The 17,407-nt window shown below is 37.4% G+C and overlaps 1 long non-coding RNA gene across 1 annotated transcript in view; it reads left to right on the top strand.

Annotated features, from left to right (window-relative positions):
• LOC137214651 (uncharacterized) overlaps nt 1–17,407 on the top strand; it is a 192,717-nt gene that overhangs the window by 144,165 nt on the left and 31,145 nt on the right. Inside the window, exon 4 of the long non-coding RNA XR_010938974.1 lies at nt 13,381–13,527. This is a non-coding gene — a long non-coding RNA (uncharacterized lncRNA). The remainder of the gene's footprint in view (nt 1–13,380; nt 13,528–17,407) is intronic.

Here is a 17,407-nt window from a genome sequence, read left to right as displayed (position 1 = left end):
AGTAACTGCTACCTTGTTTAAACCATTGTTATTTTGGCCTTTTTTACAGACATCATATTTGTATCCTAGGTAATACAGTGCCCTGGGGTATCACATCCCATCCCTGGGATCATTCCCTGCTAATCTTCTGTGACAAGTTGGTATCAGACGGTTAGGGAATTAGAAATGTGGAAAATTTGGATCAAGGAAATGGTAAGGATATAATAAAATTGAAGGAGGAAGAGGAGGAGAGAGAGGGAACAAGAGATAAATGTCAGCTGAGTTCATTTTTGAAAAGCCACTTGTGATGAGCTAAGCCTGCTCTCCATGACTATGGTATAGAGTCACTCAGGAACCTTTTGAGGACCAGACAGGGACACATGGCAAATGAACATCCCAGAAGAAGAAAATGAAAGGAAGATGGTATGAAATAATACAAGGAAACACACACTGAAAGAGAAGGCTGGGCTCTAGTCTGTGGCAGTAATTTAATGAGGCCTAAAGCCTATGATTGTTAAAATAAAACAGTCAAAAATACCAATGCAGGGGGGAAAGGGCAAAAGACACAGTCCTGGCAAAATGGACCCTGGACTCCCATTTCAGGCACCTGGTTCCCATTAATCTCTTATCCCAACAGACTCTTACAGAGCCTCCTGCCTCTCCCTAACCTTGCCTGAGCCAGTATGTAAATTAAACCAACAGCTTTAATCTTTATAACGTTATAGCAGAAGGAATGAAGATAGTAAAAGTCTAGGGTGGAGCCAGAGTCCGTAGGATCCAAATATGTAGTAGCAGAACGCCCGAAGTAGGGAACCGGGACAAAAGAAAGAGCTACCATAAAACCAGATTTTGTTTCTTCTTTGAACCCCTATCTTCCCTTTACCCCTTTCCAAAATATGCATACATAGGTCACGTTAAGAAAACCCTTTCCAGTTGGCCTTTTTCCAAGACAAGGGTACAGCTGGGCCGAAGGGCCACATGTTGAAGTTATTAATATGCCTATGCCCTTCTCCCCCGCCGAGTTTACTGATCAAAGGCCCTGCCAGAGCAGCAATGGATAGCCTCGAATAATGGGAACTGAAATTCTGCTGAAGAAACCAGCTTTGCCAAAACACACTACCTTTTAAAGTGAAACATTCCATGCACATATTAACCTGATTACAGAAAGGAAGGGGGATCCTTTTTCCTTCTGTACCCTGCTAATAATTTTCTGTCAAGTCTGATTTGGCTTTAGCTGCACTCCAAGTTCTTGTGATGTGCCCCGATCACCAGTAAACTAAAAACAGAAGGTGCTGCACTAACTCTGAGACAGGATACTCTGTCCATGAATTCAGACGCTGCAGAATTCAGTTCCTTGCCAACAAGGAAGGCCAGTGAATTTGCAGTCTCTGACAACCAGCAGCCTGCCTCTGATTCACACAGTCGGCGAAGGAAACACATGGAGAAAATGGTGGAAATAATTAAGGGTTCTTAGAGTTAACAGAAGCATCAACTCATTACATGGGGCCCCTGCCTCCAAAGGGAGTAAACCATTGTGCTTATTAGAAGAAACAACCAGTAACAAAGCATTTTAAAGTCTCAATCACTTCCAGCTCCAGGTTGAAGAACTGGTTAGGTAACAGAAAAGGGAAACAAACCAGATTTTAACAAAGCAATATCATTTTTCTGCCCGACAGACAAAAAGAAAGGTTTTATTTTTATTTCACTGTATTCCAGGATAACCTGGTACCTGCACAGCTGAGAAAATTTTGTCCCCAGACAGGGTATCAGAGATCTCGATATTATGCAGCTGTCCAAATAGAGAGCCAGTCCATGAAGAGTCTGCACATGATGGTCAGCTTTCTTTCAGACACATCAGAGGACAGTTCTTGTTGGAGGATAGTCAGATGCACTACATGGCTTCTTTGGGAGCCTTAAGTACTAGAATGTGGCAGATTGCAAACTCTTCTTCATGTTTCACAATCTCTCAAATTCCAAGCTCCTTTGCATACAGTTATAAACATAAAGAAACACACAGACTTCTCTGGGAAGAAATATGTCTTATAAGGAGGATCTCCTCTGTTGCTCTAGGCCTCATCTTTGCACGAACTAGAAGGTGTGGAGCAGTTGCTATATCCTGGAGAGGGTCCAGAAATGCCCCAGGCAAATAAGAAGTAAATAAAGGGCAGCAATGGTCTAAGCTAGTCATTTTCCATTTGTATTTGGCAACTATGAAAATTATTTGCTAATAAAGACCAAGGAAGATCCTTTTCAGTGATGTCCTGCAAGACTTCAGGCAGGTGTCCTGTCAAAACACGTTAAAAACTCAAGGAGATTTTATCTGAAGGGGCCACTGGATAAGCAAAGCTCTCCTGTAATTAGACATGATATTCCATTGTCCCTAGTATACCTGCTGGCTTCCTTTTTTCTTTTTTTGATATGTTCTCCTATTGTGAAAGCTAAGAGATTAACCCAGAGTGGATGTCCTAGATGTCTTGCCTGGGTTTGGTGCTCCTATCGACAGCCCTCCGGCTATTTCCTAGAGTCCTGAAAGATCTGTTGCTTTATAGATTAGAATATCGTATTAGCACTGGGGTTTACATTCTCTTCTTGGGCAATCAGAGGAGGCCATATTCTAGATTGACACTGTTCATAATTTCTTACAGTTATGGTAGAAAAGACAAGAACATGGTGGTTACTTAAAAAATTTACACTTGACCTTTGAATTTCACTTGTATCTAAACAAGGAACGACCTCTGATGGAATTCACAAACCATATTAGTCAAGAATCTGCAGTGATTCACTTCTCGGCATTCGGTAAATAAGAACATGGCTTTAAAGTGCTGAGTCCAAACCTAAAACTGAATAAATTGGGGTGCTTTGATCTGTGTGCTTATCTTTATAAATTTTAGCTGTAATGGTTATAATTAGATACCAAAATGTAGGAAATCATTTGTAAATTCTTGCTAGAGAATCACAGTTTCTTGTATGTTAATATAGGCAGTCTTTATATCTAATGGACCTTTAAATTAAAAAAAAAACAAACTAGGACATAAATTACTCTTTAAAAAGAAAGTTAAGAAGTGAAGTTTCAGAAAATATTTCCTTCAGTAGATTTCTTTCATTTATCTTTATCACACTATGCTATGATACGTTTTACCAAAAGAACGTCTACCAAAAGGCTTGAGCAGCATGACTACCTTACTTGAACTTTTAACTGTAAAAATATATAGAAGAAGAAAAGTATATTCCTCAGTGTATTGTAAGGAAGGATATTTATAACCAGTCACTGGAAATGGGATCCCAAACCACATACTTGGAAGGAAGGGAGGAAGGAAAGAAGGAAGAAAGGGAGGGAGTGAGAGAAAGAGAAGATGGAGGGGGTAAGGGGAGAGAGGGAGGGGAGAGGAGAAGAAAGAAAAGAAAAAAAAACAAGCAAGCAAGCTGAGGAGTGTGTACGTGTAGTCCTCATCATAAAAGGATTTGATACAGCAAGCTGAGGAGTAGGCAAGAGATTGGAACTGGATGAAAACAAAAGATATCATAACGGGCCTTTAGGAAAGAGGATTAAGTGAAGTATTCTCAGCTATATCGGTTTTAACTATTGTATAAAATGTTCTTTCCTTCATATTCCTAGCATTAAAACATTACTGAAATTATTAAATTTTTACTAAATTACTAAACATATTACTAAATAGGAGCTTCCTTCTGATTGTCTCAATTTTTCCTCCTATGAGTATTGCCATCCAGAAAAGATTTTCTGAGTGTTTTCTAAAAAGCACATTGTAAGTCACTTATAGCAATCTGAAAGAACAAAACACTTTAAGAAAAACCTTGGAACTGTTTTTAAGTTCTATAAGTGTGGCAGCCACCTCATGATTCTGGGCACTTGTCAGTGGATTTACTTTGCCATTATATCCAAGTGATATGGGTGGGAGTAAATTGTCAGGTTTACGGGAGAGAGATGCCTTCATCACCAATAAACATCAAGATCAAACCCAAAGTAGGTCAGTGACACACTTTTAAGCCTCATCAAGTCACCTGTTTAGGTTCTGTTTTTCCCAGAACCATAGTGACTTTTTCATCACTAGTTTGTGATGAAACTCATTATGGTGTCACCGTACCAAAATACTTAAAACCAGGGATGTGAGCTGGTACTGCACATCCCAAAGAGGTAAACAGTGGCTACAAAAGAAGCAGCATTTGCATCTAAATCTCTTCTTCACTGGAGTAAACCTGAGATGAACCCACTTTCTTGGCCCACTGTAATATTAGGCTCATTTAGTATAAGATGTAATTTTTCTTTTGTTGTTCATTGTGTTTTAAATAACACTTAAAACACATTTTGTAAAAGTAATATACTTTGTATAAAATTCAAACAGTAAAAAGGAAATAAAATGAAAATTAAGTCTCTCCCATCTTTGACCCCCCAGTTCCTCAAAAGCAACCACTGTTACTAGTATCTTTTGAATCCATCAGAGATACTCATTGCACACACACACACTGTTATACATTTATATGTATAAAATAAATATATTTGTTATTTATTTCTATATATAAACTCTAGTTTATTATGCAACCTGTATTGCATCTTGTATATATAAAAATCCATTTTACTGTGGAAAACATACACATATTACAGAGAAGGGCTTAAAATACTTAAAAGTACAGTTTAACCAAATCATATAAAGGAAAAACTTATCACCCAGGTTAAGAAATAGAACCCCAGAACTCCAGAAACACCTTCCTGTTTCCACATGCCCCTTTCTCATCACCACCTTTAGTAGAGGTAACCACTGTCCTGGCTTTCATGGAAATTACATTCTTGCTTTTCTTTAAAGTTTTACTTTGTAAGTCTTGATCTATGAATAAAAGAGTTTCCGGTATGGGGTCTTTCCAAAAAGGGCTGCTAGAATAATGTTTTTGTACCACAAGCGAGTACCTGTTGGTGAGTTTCTTTAGGGTATACAAATAGGAGTGGAATTGCTGTGTCATATGTCATGCATATCTCTGTCTTTACTGTATAATGCCAGAGTGTTGTCCAATTTACAGCCCACATTAGTTTTTAAGAGTTTTCAAAATCAATATCAACACTTGGTATTGTCAGATTTTTAGCTAATCTTGTGGATATGTAATAGTATCACGTTGTGCTTTTAATCTGTATTCCCCTGATTACTGATGAGATTATCTTTTCAGATGTTAATCGGCCTTTTGAATTTCTTCTTTTGTGAAGTGCCTGTTGAGGTTTTCTGCCCATTTATCCACTTGTCTGTTGTTTTCTTAATGACTTTAGTAGGAGTTCTTTGTATACGGGAATACTAGTACTTTGTTTAGTTACACATGTTGCAAAGGCTTTCTCCTCCTCTGTGGCTTACATTTCATATTCTACCTAGTGTCTTTTGATATGCTGAAGAAGTTCTTAATACAGTCAAATTTAACAGCATCTCCCTTTCTCATAAATGATTTTTTAAAAAGAAATCTCTACCCTAAGTTCATGAAAATATTCTTCTATATTATCCTCTAAAAATTTTATATTGTTTTGCTGAAAGAGATTTTAGGTCTATAATCCATCTGTAGAAAATGATGCTACAGAGGGGTCCAGATTCATATTTTTTCACCCATGGATACCCAGTTTTTCTAGTATCTTTTATTGAAAGGACCATTGTTACCCTACTGCTCTGAATGTTGTCATAAGTTAAGTATCCATATATGTGTGGGTCTATTTCTGGGCTCTCTATTCTATGTTCTATTTGTCCATCTATGCATCTATTCACACTGTTTTAATTACTATATTACAAGCCTTTATATCTGATAGAACAAGATATTCTACGTGTTTATTCTTCAAGAGTGTTATGGTTCTTTTTGGTCTTTTGTATTTCCATGTCTTACACTGTTCAGGCTGCTATAAAAAAATTCCACAGACTGGGTAACTTACAAACAGAAATTTATTTCTCCCAGTTCTGGATGCTAGAAGTCCAAGATCAGGAGGCCACCACGGTCAGGTGAGGGCCCTCTTCCAGGTTGCAGACTTCTTGTTGTATCCACATGTGGCAAATGAGTGAACTAGCCCTCTGGGGCCTCTTTTATAAGGGTACTAATACGATTCATGAGGGCTCTGCTCTTATGACCTAATCGCTTCCCAAAGACCCCCACTGGCTAATACCACCACCTTGGACATTAGGTTTTCCACTTATGAATTTTGGGGGGAGACAAAGATTTAGACCATAACACAACATAAATTTTAGAATTAGCTTATTGAATTGGCTACAGTACAGCCTATTGAGTTTTTGATGGGTATGATATTGAACCATATACATCAAATTAGAGGGAATTGACAATTTTGATAAAGAAGAACAAAGTTAGAGGACTTACAGTACCTGATCTCAAGACTTACTAAGAAGCTATAGTAATCAAGACAATGCAGTGTCGATTTGGATAGGTAAAGAGATCAGTGATACAGAATAGAGTCCAGAAATAGTACCACACATATATGGTTAATTGATTTTCAACAAAGATGCAAAGGTAATTCAATGGAGGAATGATAGTCTTTCCAACAAATGGTACTGGAACAATTCGACATCTATATGCAAAAAAAAAAAAAAAAAAATAGAACCCCAAAACCCATGCTTCACATACTATACAAAAATAATAACTCAGAATGAATCATAGATTTAAATGTAAAATCTAAAATTCTAAGACTTCTAAAAGAAGATGTAGGAGAAAGTCTTTAAAAGTCTAAAGTGACCTTAGATTAGCACAGATTTCTTGGATCACAGAAAGTACATACCACAGAAGAAAAACTGACAAATTGTCTTGAAATTTAAAGCTCTGGTCTTCAAAATACAATGTTAGTAAAATAAAAAGATGGATGGCAAATAAGCACATGAATAGATAGTCCAAGTTATTAGTCATAAGGGAAACACAAAATTGCAGTGAGATACCAGTTCACACATTTTAGAATGGTTGTAATTTAGAAAAACTGACACTACCAAGTACTAGTGAGTGTGCAAAGCAAGTGGAATTCCCATTGCTGATGGGAATGTAAATTGGTATTATCATTTTAGAAAACCGGCAGTGTATTAATTATCAATTGCCACATAAATTATATACACTTAGCTGTTTAAAACAACACACGTGTGATATCAGAGTTTCTATGACTCAAGATTCTGGGCTGAGCTTTACTGAGTCCTCTGTTTAGGGTCTCTAACAAGACTGCAGTCAAGGTGTCAGTCATGCTTGGAGTCTCATCTGAGGCTCAAATGGGGAAAGATCTGATTTCAAGCTCATGTGGTTGTTGGCAGGATTTAATTCCTTGTGAGCCATCAGATTGAGAGCCTCAGTTCATTGTTGGCTGTTGGTTGCCCTCAGTTTCTTGCTAATGGGCTAATTCATGTGACATCTTACTTCATCAGAACCAAGAAGAAAGAGAATAAATAGAGGAAGTCTGCTAGCAAGACAAAAGTTAAAATTTTATGTAATATAATCATGGACGTGACATCCTTTCACTTTTGCCATATTCTGTTGGTTAGAAGCAGGTTCCACCTACACTCAAGGGAATCGTATTACACAGGGCATAAATACTAGGAGGCTGGAATAATTGCCGCTATCTTAGAGTCTGTCTACCAGAGGTATCTTCTTATAAAGTTATATTTTACATTTACCATATAACCCAGCAATCCCATGCCTAGGTATTTACTCAAGAGAAAATAAAACATATGTCCACACAAAGATCTGCACATGAATGTTTATGGCAGCTTTATTAAAAATTGTCCCAAACTGGAAAAGACCCAAATATCCATCAGCTGGTGCATGGGTAACTAAATCAGGGTATAGCCACACAGTGGAACACTATTCCATGAAAAAAAAAAGGAACTGTTGACATATTTAACAACATAGATGAATCTCCAAAGCCTTATCCTTTAGTGAAAGAAACCAGACACAAAAGGCTACCTACTGTATACTTCTGTTTATATTACATTCTTCTCTAAAAGGTAAAGCTATAGGGAAAGAAAACAGATCAGTGGTGCTTGAGATGGGGATTGGGAGAGGACTGACAACAAAGGAGGGAACTTTTCAGGGGTAATGGAAATATCCTATATGTTGATTTTTGGTGGTGATCCAACATATACATTTGTCAAAACTCATAAAACTGTACACCTAAAAAGGATGATTTTTACTGTGTGTAGATTATATCTCAGTAGATCTGACTTAAAAATAAGTCTGTAGCACTCAAGGATTTTTTTTTTTGAAGGCGCTAGAGTTTGAGGTTTGGCTAGTGGGTGTATTTTATTTTGCTAACGAAGTTATGAAAATTAAAAACTTAAATGTTTCTCTTTCTGAATGCTGATTTTCTCCTCTATGGCAAGAATGCCTTCTCAATTTATAGACCATTTATTGAACTGATTGAACATTCAGCTCTTCCTGTGTCATATTTTGAATATTGACTACAAATGCATAAATACATGAAACTTAAACAAAGAAATTAAAACCATTCTTAACACACAAAAGCCTAATGGGGATCAGTACTTTCACTTGCTTCATGGACAATACAAGAAGTATAAAGGATTTTAACTCCATTTACCCTCTTCTGACCTAAATGCTAATGTTGTGTATTTAAATTCTATGTATTTTAAAAAATTACACAGCTATTTTTTATACCATCAGTATTCATTTATTGTTATTATTAAGAAGTAATTGACATACTTTTTAGGTGTGCAACATAATTGTTAGTTTTTAGGTGTGCAACATAATGATTTCATATATGGGTATATTGCAGAATGACTACCAGGGTAAGTTTAGTTAAAATCCATTACCACGCACTGTTACAGTTTTTTGTCTTGTGTAAGAACTTTTAAGATCTACTATCTTAGCAACTTTCAAATTTACAATACAGTATTGTTAACAGAACTATAGTCACCATGCTATGCATTACACCCCTGGGGCTTAATTATCTTCTAACTGGAAGATTGTACCTTTTGACCACCTTCACTCATTTCACCCACTCCTCCAGCCTCTAGCAACCACCAATCTGTTTGCTATATCTTTAAGTTTGGTTTTCTGATTCCACATATAAGTAGGATCTTACGATATTTGTCCTTCTTTGACTTATTTTACTTAGTATAATGCCCTAAAGGTTACCATCCATGTTGTTGCAAATAGCAGGATTTCCGTCTTTCTTATAGCTGAATAATATTCCATTGTATATATACATAACATTTTCGCTATCCATTCATCTGTTGATGGACATTTAGATTGTTTTCATGTCTTGGCTGTTGTAAATAATGTTGCAGTGAATAGGGGATGCAGATATCTTTTTGAGATAGTGATTTCACTTCCTTTGGATTAATACCTAGAACTGGAATTGTTGAATCATATGGTAGTTATATTTTTAATTTTTTGAGGAACTTGTATACTGTTTTCCATAGTGGCTGCACCAATTTTTAAAAAAAATTTATTGGAGTATACTTGATTTACAGTGTTGTGTTAGTTTCAGGTGTAAGGCAAAGTGACTCAGTTATACATATACACATTCTTTTTCAGATTCTTTTCTCATATAGGTTATCACAGAATATTGAGTAGGGTTCCCTGTGATATACAGTAAGTCCTTGTTGATTATCTGTCTTATATATAGTAGTGTGTGTGTGTGTTAATCCCAAACTCCTGATTTTACCCTCCCCCCACATTTCCCCTTTGGTAATTTTGTTTTCGATATCTGAAAGTCTGTTTCTGTTTTGTAAATAAGTTCATTTGTATCGTTTTTAAAAATTAGATTCCACATACGAGTGATGTCATATGATATTTTTCTTTCTCTGTGTGACTTACTTAGCATGATAATCTCTAGGTCCAGTCATGTTGCTCCAAATGGCATTACTTCATTCTTTTTTATGGCTGAGTAATATTCCGTTGTATATATGTACCACATCTTCTTTATCCATTCCTCTGTCGATGGACATTTAGGTTGCTTCCATGTCTTGGCTCTTGTAAATAATGCTGCAATGAGCATTGAGGTGCATATATTATTTCTACTTATAGTTTTCTCCAGATATATGCCCAGGAGTGGGATTGCTGGATCATATGGTAGTTCTATTTTTAGGTTTTTAAGGAACCTCCATACTGTTCTCCATAATGGTTGTACCAATTTACATTCTCACTAACAATACAGGAAGGTTCTCTTTTCTCCACACCCTCTCCAGCATTTATTGTTTGTAGACTTCTTGATCATGGCCACTCTGACCGGTGTGAGGTGATACCTCTTTGTAGTTTTGATTTGCATTTCTCTGATACTGATGTTGAGCATCTTTTCATGTGCTTTTTGGCCATTTGTATGTCTTCTTTGGAGAAATGTCTATTTAGAGCTTCTGCCCATCTTCTGTTTAGGTTGTTTGGTTTTTTGACATAGAGCTGTGTGAGCTATTTGTATATTTTGGAAATAAATCCCTTGTCAGTCACTTCATCTGCAAATATTTTCTAGCATTCTGTGTCTTGTCTTCTCGTTTGCTTATGGCTTCTTTCACTGTGCAGAACCTTTTAAGTTTAATTAGGTCCCTTTTATTTTTGGTTTTATTTTCATCACTCTAGGAGGTGGGTCAGAAAAGATCTTGCTGCGATTTATGTCAAAGAGTGTTCTACCTATGTTTTCCTCTAAGAGTTGTATAGTGTCCAATTTACATTTAGGTCTTTAATCCACTTTGAGTTTATTATTGTGTATGGTGTTAGAGAATGTTCTAGTTTCATTCTTTTACATGTAGCTGTCCAGTTTTGCCAGCACCACTTATTGAAGAGACTGTCTTTTCTCCAGTGTATATTCTGGCCTCCTTTGTAATAGATTAATTGACCATAGGTGTGTGGTTTTATTTCTGGGCTTTTTATCCTGTTCCATTGATGTATATTTCTGTTTTTGTGCCAGTACCATACTGTCTTGATTACTGTAGCTTTGTAGTATAGTCTGAAGTCAGGGAGCCTGATTCCTCCAGCTGTATTTTTCTTTCTCAAGATTGCTTTGGCTATTTGAGATCTTTTGTGTTTCCATACAAATTTTAAAATTCTTTTGTTCTAGTTCTGTGAAAAATGCCATTGGTAATTTAATAAAGATTGCATTGAATCTGTAGATTGCCTTGAGTAGTATAGTCATTTTTTCAGTATTGATTTTTGCAATTCAAGAACATGGTATATCTCTTCATCTTTTGGTGTCATCGATTTCTTATCTTACAGTTTTCAGAGTACAGGTCTTTTGCCTCCTTAGGTAGGTTTATTCCTAGGTATTTTATTCTTTTTGATGTGATGGTAAATGGGATTGTTTCCTTAATTTGTCTTTATGATCTTTTGTTGTTAGTGTATAGCAATGCAAGAGATATCTGTGTATTAATTTTGTATCCTGCAACCTTACCGAATTCATTGATGAGCTCTAGTAGTTTCTGGTAGCATCTTTAGGATTTTCTATATAGTATAGTATCATGTCATCTGCCAACAACGACAGTTTTACTTCTTTTACAGTTTGGATTCCTTCTATTTCATTTTCTTCTCTGATTGCCATGGCAAGGACTTCCAAAACTATGTTGAATGAAAGTGGCAAGCATGTGCATCCCTGTCTTGTTCCTCATCTTTGAGGAAATGCTTTCAGCTTTTCACTGTTGCGTATGATATTAGCTGTGGGTTTGTCATATATGGCCTTTATTATATTGAGGTAGATTCCCTCTATACCCACTTTCTGGAGAGTTTTTATCATAAATTGGTGTTGAATTTTGTCAAAAGCTTTTTCTGCATCTACTAAGATGATCATGTGGTTTTTCTTCATCAATTTGTTAACCTGGTGTATCACACTGATTTGCAGATATTGAGGAATCCCTGTGCCCCTTGGGTAAATCCCACTTGATCATGGTGTATGATCCTTTTAATGTATTGTTGGATTTGGTTTGCTAGTATTTTGTTGAGGATTTTTGTGTGTATGTTCATCAGTGATATTGGCCTATAATTTTCTTTCTTTTTTTTTGTGGTATCTTTGGTTTTGGTTATCAGGGTGATGGTGGCCTCATAGAGTGAGTTTGGGAGTGTTCCTTCCTCTGCAATTTTTGGAAGAGTTTCAGAAGGATAGGTGTTAACTCTTCTCTAAATGTTTGATAGAATTCACCTGTGAAGCCATCTGGTCCTGGACCTTTTGTTTGTTGGGAGTTTTTTAATCACAGTGTCAATTTCAGTGCTTGTGAATGGTTTGTTCATATTTTCTATTTCTTCCTGGTTCAGTCTTGGAAGATTGTACCTTTCTAAGAATTTGTCCATTTCTTCTAGGTTGTCTGTTTTATTGGCATATGGTTGCTTGTAGCAGTCTCTTATGATCCTGTGTATTTCTGTGGTGTCCATTGTAATTTCTCCTTTTCCATTCTAATCTTATTGATCTGAGTCCTCTCCCTTCTTTTCTTGATGAGTCTGACTAAAGGTTTATGAATTTTGTTTATCTTCTTAAAGAACCAGCTTTTAGTTTCATTGATCTTTTCAGAAAAGACACTGGACAGATGTGATGAGATAGATGTCATCTAGTGAATGACATTAGCTAAGGCTTTAAATATAGAGGGAAAAGTACAGGGTGTGTTTGGAAGGTAGACTGGTGTTAGTGGAGCAGATCATCTACAGATAAGCATAGTGGGAAGGGTACCCCGGAACAAATCTTGAGAATTTTGAAAGCAGGTAATGAGTTAACACTTAAGTTTTTCACTTATCATGGATGTATTATTATATTACCAATTTAAAGTAGGATCAAATTTCTACCAAAATAATAAACATAACAAACAAATATAAGTTGACTTTCACACGAATGACTAGTGTCTGCTGAGGCCAGATTTTTAGCATTCTTGTGTGTTACTTATAAGGTAAGCCTTTTGAGTGCAATGAATTCATCTCAGAGTAAGAACCACACTTCCAAGTTATTGGATTTCCTTGAGCCACATTTAGTTAGCCTGAAAAATGGTCTGCGTGAAGGACGTCATTGAAATAAAAGTGTTTCTTTTTTACTTGAATTACCTTTATGAACAGTGATAACCCTTATAACAAGGGGGAAGAGCTGAAATAGTGTTTTATTGTCAGTCATACCTCTGCTTCATGGGCTGACTTACAACTTCAAAACCTAACAACTGGTTTTTCCACTCTATGTGGCATTATGGCAAGGCAAAAAGTGGCCAAAATTATGCATTTACCTACATTTCTTTCACTGCTCATCACTGTGATTAAGCAAAAGGATGAAGCAGTTTCAAACTTTGATCCTAAGAGTGAGTCAGCATCCGTCATGTTCAGGGAAGTGTGTTGGGGAAATCAGGCTCCTAAGTTAATCACACCTTTTGGGAAATTTCATAAGCATAGGTAGCGACTTAGAAAGGTATGCAGGACTCTTACCATATATACCTAAAAACTATATTTGACTTCTACTTTCAGCTGAGATGGAGCAATAGAGACCAGATGTACCTTTCCCAGCTGAAACAACTAAAAAGACAAGACAAAATGTATTAAAGAATGGTTCTTGAGACACTGGACACTACACAGTGAAGAACAGTGATCCCTGAGAGATGAGAACCAAATAAGGTAAGCCCTTTGATTATCCCACCCTACTGCCTTAAAGTTACAACTTAGGGTGAGGAACCTAGGTGGAATCCAGCAGACTCCCTGAGCTGAGGAGATAAAGGTGAGTCTGGGGAAAGCAAGGCAGCTAGAATTTGCAGGACAGAGTACCAGAGAAGAGAGACCTCTGGAGATCTTCACAGGGTCCTCCATGATTATTCAGCAAAGTGCTGACCAGTGCATGCATGTTAGGAAACTACTTGAGGCTGAGAAAGAACCAGCCCAAAAGGTAAGAGGGAACAGCACCTGATGCACATACAGGGTCAGAAAAAGTTCATGGAACATTTGAGTAGAGTTCTCAGAAGTTTTGTTCTTCAGTAATGGGGAATAATTGGCTCTTGGTTAGTGTGCTGGTCCTGCCCAACAAAACTTAAAAATAAGATATGAAGGGGTCAAACAGTTTTTAAGTAGCTTAAGCACATCCCAGAATAAACTGGAAATTTTTAGGAATACAAAAATATCCAGCTCTCAACAAGGTAAAATTCACAATAACTGGTATCCAATCAAAGATTAGTAGACTTTTAAAGAGGCAAGAAAACACAATTCATAATGAGGAAAATAATCAAACCAACTTAGAACTTACATAGATTAGCAGAGGATGACAGTAAAGCAGTTATTTTAACTGTATGTGATATGTTCAAAAATTAAGTGGAGACATGGAAGGTCAAAAATGAAACACATTCATTCCCTGTATGGGCTACCAAAAAAAAAAAAGAAGCACACAGAGTAAAGAGTGCCCTGCCTCTGAAAAAGAAACCTCACCAAACCAGAGCATCGGTAAGCTGTGAGTTAACTTAAAATGATCTAATACATATATAATTGGAATCCCTGAAGGTGAAGGGGAGAAGGAATGAAGCAGACAGAAAAAAAAAAAAAAGATTTGAAGAAATAATGGTTGAAGAATTTCCGATTTTGACAAAAAGTAGTACCTCACAGATCCATGAAGCTCCACAAATCCCAAACACAAGAAACATAAATGAAACTACACCAAGGCACATCATAACATGATGCGATAAAACTAGTGATAGAGACAAAAAATCTTAAAAGAGGAAAAAAGTACATTAAAAAATAAGGATGGCAGCAGACTTCTTATTAGAAACAATTCGAATGAGACAACAGTGGAGCAACATCTTTACACTACTAAAAGAAACAAGTTCAGCTGAATGCAAATCAGACTTTGAAAAGTATTCAAACAACATCAAACTTAGAACCATATAACAAAGAAATCAAAGGCAGGTACTGTATGATAATATCCTATCTACAGGCAATATGCCAAAGCTTCATTTATATGTTATTGTCCTCAGAGAAAAGGAAAAATGACTCACCAGTCATACTGCATAGCCTTTACCAGCCCTCTCATACCAGTATCAGCAATCTTATTTACAGTACCATCACCGTTTCTGATTAAAAATGGAGAAAGTTCACAGAGCCATAGCTTCCTAAAGCCTGTGTCACTGATGAGTTCATATATGCAGAGGCTATACTCAAGCCTTTTCTCTGGGCTAATGTAGTTTTTACTCAGTTGTTCCCATGCCTCTTCCTGATGTTTATTTTGCAGGTTACTAGAACAATAGTATTTTTAAAAGCTCTTCCCATGTTTTGGGGTAAAACGATCCTCTTGCTGCATTCCTTTGGTGATTTCCTCTTTCAATTTTGTTTCACGTACAATTCATTCACTCTCACAGTCTCATTTTAGATACTGCTGCTCCCAACCTGTGTATTCAAACCACCTCAAAATAGGCAATGGCAGTGAGCAGATTGTCACAACCTACTCCATTTACTCTATTATGTAAACCCAGACATTTAAGTGCTCACCCGCCAAGGCATGGTGAGGCAGGAATGTCTATTCTTGCAAACAAAAGCAAACTATAAGCCATCCTTTTCTCTGACCAAATTAATCACTAGAAGTTGGACGTGGGAAGACTGAAGCACAGATTCAGTACAGTCCTCCTGTACAACTCATGAGCAGAAACACCCTGAAAAATCTCTACACCCTCTGAGATATGTACAGACAGGGAAACATCAGCTATAAACTTATGGCAAAGGCTTGATGGGACTGACTTATATAACTTATGTAAGTCCCCAAACCCTCTGTGAAGTAAAGCAAGGGTTAGAAAGCTGTGATTCCAGGACTTCCCTGGTGGCGCAGTGGTTAAGAATCCACCTGCCAATGCAGGGGACACGGGTTCGAGCCCTGGTCCAGGAAGTTCCCACATGCTGCAGAGCAACTAAGCCCATGCACCACAACTACTGAGCCTGCACTCTATAGAGCCCCTAAGCCACAACTACTGAGCCGACGTGCCACAACTACTGAAGCCCGTGTGCCTAGAGCCCATGCTTCATAACAAGAGAACCCACTGCAATGAGAAGCCTGCACACAATGAAGAGTAGCCCCCGCTCACCGCAACTAGAGAAAGCCCACGCGCAGCAACGGAGACCCAATGCAGCCAAAAATTAATTAATTAATTAATTTAAAAACAACAAAAAAAGCTGCGATTCCAAGAGACCTACAGCAAAGAAGTGGAGAGTTAATACTGACAATAATAGGAGCAATAGATATTCAGTACTCAGTATGTACCAGGAAATGTTTGAAACATTTTACAGATATTAACTTATTTAATCTTTAAAAGAAACCCGTGAAGCAGGTACCCTTATCCTCATGTTACAGTGGGAGTAATAATGCAATCCATGTTACAGTGGTGGAGCCCCGTCAGTCTGACTCGAGCCCGCTCTCTTGACCACTCTCCTAATGCTGTGTGGGGAGAAGGAACACTGGACAGAGGCTGAATGCACGGTCAGTGCCTTCTCCCCTCACTCATTACCTCACTCTCCTGACCAGCTGGGATCAATGTCACCTACTCTGCCTACTTTATAGATCATTTTGAGCAGCAAGAAGTAATTTTACAAAACTTCACAAAATATTTTAAGTGTCAAGCCAATAGAAAGCATTACAGAGGGGGTCTAAAAGACAGCAGCAATGTGTAAGGGGGCTTTTGGAAAGAGCAGTGTATTGAGCATAGGAAGGCAAGGCAGAGTGAGTGTCCAAAGCAGCTTTTGGTGTTACGGAAGCAGAGAATGTCTACTGATGCCTTTGTCACTTGCTACTCTTTGTTGTTTCTTAGCACTCATTTCTCAGGCCAAGGGATCTTGCCCCAAGAGTAAAACAGTTCATCTGAAAGCTTGCATTCTTATATTAATAAGGGATCCCTAAATTGGATTAAACAGTCTCTTTGGTCCATATAGATAAGAAATGAAGCAATCATAAAGGATAAAGAACAAATTTATTTTTCATCTGGAATTTAAAAACTCGAGAAGATAGCTTGAGAGGAATCTAAGCTAAATGATAAAAGACATTTAAAAAATATATGCCCCTAGTTAAGAAAAGAATGAAAGAGGGAAGGAGGAGAGGAAAAAAAGGAAGAAGGGAAGAAGGAAGGAAGGAAGGAAGGAAAGGAGGGAGGAGGGAAGGGAAGGAGGAAGGGAAATACCCACCATCTTTGCTGTGAAATAAAGGTAATGGAAAGCTTTGTCTATTTTAATGGCCCTGAGAGCACTAATTTTGCAAGTTTTGCCAGAGCCTTGGCTGCTCCACCCCCAGCAGAAATGTACAGAGACTGAGCAAGCACATCTGTCCTCCTGTAATTAAGGCTGCAGAGCAGCAGGTGCAAACTTCTCATCCTTCAGCTTGACTCTTAAACTGCTTGTGCTCTTGTAATTTAAAGTCAAAACTTGTTAAAAGTGAGATTTGTAAGGTCATTAGTCTATAACAGGGGCTAGGCACTCCAGACATTTCTTTAAATCAAAATTAGAAACAGCTACCCTACTAACACATATCAGCCAGCCG

This window comes from Pseudorca crassidens, chromosome 20, assembly GCF_039906515.1.
Source record: "Pseudorca crassidens isolate mPseCra1 chromosome 20, mPseCra1.hap1, whole genome shotgun sequence".
Classification (NCBI taxonomy): domain Eukaryota; kingdom Metazoa; phylum Chordata; class Mammalia; order Artiodactyla; family Delphinidae; genus Pseudorca; species Pseudorca crassidens.
The sequence above is the reverse complement of the archived record's forward strand: the minus strand, read 5'-3'. Positions and strand labels throughout refer to the sequence as shown.